This window comes from Silurus meridionalis, chromosome 13, assembly GCF_014805685.1.
Source record: "Silurus meridionalis isolate SWU-2019-XX chromosome 13, ASM1480568v1, whole genome shotgun sequence".
NCBI lineage: Eukaryota > Metazoa > Chordata > Actinopteri > Siluriformes > Siluridae > Silurus > Silurus meridionalis.
Window position 1 is genome coordinate 7,151,389 of NC_060896.1, and position 5,000 is coordinate 7,156,388.

At 37.7% G+C, this 5,000-nt stretch overlaps 1 protein-coding gene across 2 annotated transcripts in view; it reads right to left on the reverse strand.

The window, feature by feature from the left end:
• Positions 1-5,000, reverse strand: part of frmd4a (FERM domain containing 4A) — a 133,757-nt gene that overhangs the window by 98,640 nt on the left and 30,117 nt on the right. The window lies entirely within an intron of this gene.

The window sequence follows — 5,000 nt, forward strand, 5'->3', positions numbered from 1 at the left end:
TCTATAGGCAAAAATATGTACAAAATGTGCTGCAAATGCACAAATGTGTCCTTAAAAAAAGAACAACACTTACAGTAGATGGGAAGTTGCTCAGTGCGCAATATTAAAATATTTTTTTATAATATGATACACGAAACAGGCATAACATTAGGACCACCTGCCTAATATTGTGTCAGTCCCCCTTTTGCTGCCAAAACATTCCTAAACTGTTGAGCATTAACAGCATTTCTTCATCAATTTAAACTAGAGGAGCTCTTCTGTTGGATCGGACAACATGGGTCAACCTTTACTCCCACATGCATCAATGATCCATGGCCGCCCATAATCCTGTTGCTGGTTCACCACTGTACCTTCCTTGGACCACTTTTGATAGTCACTGACCACTGCAGATGGGGAACAACCCACAAGAGCTGCAGTTTTGGAGATGCTCTGACCCAGTCGTCTAGACATCATAATTTGGCCCTTGGCAAACCTGCTCCTTGTGTTTGCCCATTTTTCCTGCTTCTAGCACATCCACTTTGAGAACAAAATGTTCACTTGCTGCCTAATATAATATGATATAATATAATATAATATAATATAATATAATATAATATAATATAATATAATATAATATAATATAATATAATATAATATAATATAATATAATATAATATTATGTAATGTAATATAATGTAATATGGTTCCCTGGTGGTCTAGTGGTTAGGATGCGGCGCTCTCACTGCTGTGGCCCGGGTTCGATCTCCGGTCAGGGAACCAACCCCAGCCATTAGGGTTGCACAAGCCTTAGTGCCCGGATAAATGGGGAGGGTTGCGTTAGGAAGGGCATCAAGCGTAAAACGCCCCAAATCAAACATGCGGGTGGTCCGCTGTGGCGACCCCTAATGGGAGAAGCTAAATGAAAAATTTTATAATATAATATAATATAATATAATATAATATAATATAATATAATATAATATAATATATGATGTGACGTGACGTGACGTGACGTGTCGTGACATAACATATAACATAATAAAATATAATATAATATAATGTCATTATTTCTATTATTTTATTTATTATATAGATCTCATTCAAAGTATTGTTCGAGCCTGGTGAACAATGCAGTATGCATGGCTGTCCATCAAATGCTTGCGTCAAACTGATATTCTTCAAAAAAGTGTTGCATGTCAACTTTTTTCTTTCCCAGACTGGAACTAGATTCTTTTTACTATATTGTTTTTGAAGGCATATATATATTTCTGTGAATAATGGAAAATGGTATTTTAGACAAGGCATATCATTCTCTAATCTTTTGCATATGGGGTGTGGTAGGTTCAGAGCATTAAGCCCAGATTATGACATCACAGACAGAGCTAATATAACTAAGTTATCTAGTTTACCTTGTAATGCTTTGTTGTGGTTTTGACTGAGAAAAGAAAGTGAGTAACTAATTTCAGTAATGTGATTGTTTAAATTAAATTGTCAAGTTATCAATTACATCATTTTGGACTTGGGGAGGGTGTTTTTAAGGGAGATAGAGATATTTTTAGGATGAAAATATGGCAAGTATGAACATGGAAACTCTGATGAATAGCAGCACAATGAAAGAGAAATCAGGGAGTTCCCTTTTGGCCAAATACAAACGTTCTTGAAAAGAACGTATAAAAATAAAAGCACATTACTGCCTGAGACCACAGTGAATACATCGTCTATTATACTGAACATAAGAGCAAACACTGACGCACACGCACACTCAAACACACACACACACACACACACACACACACACACACACACAAAAGAGAAAGAAAGAAAGAGAGAGAGAGAGAGAGAGAGAGACAGAGACAGAGAGAGAGAGACAAAGAGAGAGAGAGAGAGAGAGAGAGAGAGAGAGAGAGAGAGAGAGAGAGAGATGTGCCTACAGTCATTCATATTTCCAGTAAACAGACTTTGGACAAGCTGTAGTTCCTGTTTAATAACAGAGCTCATACTCACATTATGAGGTTGACCTACAAAAAGGAACACCTTTAGTTTATCCCATAAACACACACACACACACACACACACACACACACACACATACAAAGTCTTTCCTCTACCGCCACAATAACAATGGCTGGCTTTTTAAATACATGCGCTCACAATAGATATGACTTTGAATACAGCAGGGACTCCAAGATGCTGCCAAGTGCTGAACTCAAACACACAAAGACACACAGACATGTTGTTTCAAAGTGCGTGTGTGTATGTGTGTGTGTGTGTGTGTATGTGTGTATGTGTGTCTGTGAGTGTCTAATAGATGGGTAATAAAATAGAGTCATGGTCAGAGCTGGCCTTTAGTCTTCACTGGTGTTCCCATGGCGACAAGTGACAAACTGCAGTCTATGCCCTGTGCCACCCAACACACACACACAAACACACACACACACACACACACACACACACACACACACACATGGTAGAAATCTTTGAATCTTTAGATCACTGACAGTCCAATCAATTAAACAGTTCAGACAGACTGATTTGTCCTGGAGATCTTTATGCCTGAACAACCCGAACACACATACACATTGTTAAATCAACTTTAAAACTGGATACAGTATGTACTCGAAATTGAAGCGCTGCAGCTGCAGAAACATGCTTTTACATTCCTACATTAGTGTACCTTTAGCAAACAATTCTATCCCTTAGGAAAACCTTTTTGTGGTGTGTATTTATGGTGTTGGAGGCGTGATCATGCGTCAGCTATAGCCGGAGAGGAGGTGGGGTGAACCAGCAGGTAATGTAAAAATTCCCACCGGTGTCTATAACCTGTTTACTTGTATTTTTCTCTTTGTGCTTTCAATCATTGCATATATTCAGCTTCATTCTTTCTCCACATCCTTACACCCCAAGGTTCTACACTGATGGTTTAACCAGTATTGCACCAGTTGGCTAGTTGATGACACTTAAGTTATTTTTTAGAAATTAAAAAACATTTTGAGGTGATATCAAAAAGTTTAACGACTAGCTCTGTTTACAAGAAAGTACTTTATTTATATAAGTTTACACACTATCACCTTTAAAATAGTCTCCTTGTACAACAAAACAGCACTCCCAGTGTTCCTGCCACTTCTGAAACAGTCCTGTAAGTGTTGGTTTCAAAGGTTGTCAAGCACCTTTTGCAATTCGTGCTGGATCTTCACAATGGTGTCAAAACGACAGCCTTCAAGCTGGATCTGGCAAGTAGGGTGAATGTGCAAGCCAGATCATCTGGATTGTTCTCCAGCGATCAGCATACACAAGTTGCAGAATGGTTTTGACATTTTTTTGGGTTGAGCTCATTGAAGGTCATCTTGATCTCTCGTCGTCTTCGAGTGATATTCTTCCGCTCTTGAAAAGCATGTGCCACTCAAAACACCTCAAACGACTCATTGCAGCATCGCCGTACGTCAAACATATACCATGCCGAATGTCTCTGTGGCAGATTTGCTCAATATCATGCAGAATTTCATATATCCATTTTGTTTTAACTTGCTGTCCATTAAGAAATGGCAGACGTAACAAGTAGTCAGAATAACACCAGTTAACACCATTAGTCTTGAAACGTTTTGATACCACTGTGTATATTGTATTATATTAGCACTTTACATTAATTAAATGTGTGGACTTCATCTGTGTGTGGGAGCTGTTGTTAAAGTTATAATGCAGTCACCTATCAGCGTAAAAATAGGTGCAATATTTAACTAGTAATTAAATAATTAAATTTCTATATTGTCACATTGGAACTAAAACTACTATAAGTTTAAAACTAAATCCAAAAACACAAATGGATGTACAGGATGAACAGGATGGTAACACACAATGTAAAAACAGGAGTCAACAGAAGGTAATCTAAATGCAAGAGCTGCTTCTGTGCTTCATTAGCCTCGAGATACAATTACAGAACCACAAGACATGTCTAACTTAAATTTAGGACAAGATTTTTCCTCTTCAGCTCACAGAGAGAGGGAGAGAGAGGGAAAGAGAGGGGGGAAAAGGGGAAAGTATGGAACCTATAATCAAGCTAAACATGGCCACCGCTTCTGCAGACAAATTGCAGAAATTTAGAGATGTTTCAGAGGAAAGAAAATTTTTTTTTAAATATCATATAAAGCGTTAGGGCAGAGGGTAGTGTGGAATGAAGCCTGAGGGGTTGAAGGGCATGAGGAACGAAGCCAAGCTCCTGCCTCTGACCCTCTTTCTAGCACAAGAGCCAAACATTTTCTACAAACTTCTTATCATATCTGCATAATAATGATTAAACTCATTATGGTAAGAATTTAAGCAAGAAAGGAGCATCGCTTCAATGAGATTACAGTAATCCTGCAAGCACAATCCCCCCAAGTTGATAATGCAGCTATCTACCTCAGCAGGAGCGGTTAGATAGTGTAAAAATTCAAGTTTGTATGTTGTTTTAACATTTTTCCCCTGCTGCTTTTCACACACACACACACACACACACACACACACACACACACACACACACACACACACACACACACACACACACACACACACACACACACACACATACACACACAAAATGATTTTTTGTTTGTTCCAAATATGTCATAGGCTACGCTCAAACTAAATTGTACTAAAACTAAAACACCAAAGTTTGATTTTACTTTAGCTAGCAACCCCTTTTTACCTTTACTTAGGTTAAAAACCTTGACCTGACCAATTCAAAAGCATTAAAGCATGCATATTTGAAGTTATTTAAATTAAACATAAAATAAAATGTGAATAAATATGCATGATAACATATGCACAAAGCATATATTCATTCATTAATTATTTCATTTTAGAGCCCGCTGGGAAGTCTTTATCCCCCTAACCAGTGATACACACTCCTGCAGAAAATGCATTGGGCTCATCAGTTTAGTTTAAAGGAAAAGACAACTGCGTGCTGTAGCGGGTAGGGCAAAATTCTGGTCAGGAAAAGTATAAATATATTTAAAATGTAAATTAATTAATTAAAAGTATAAGTA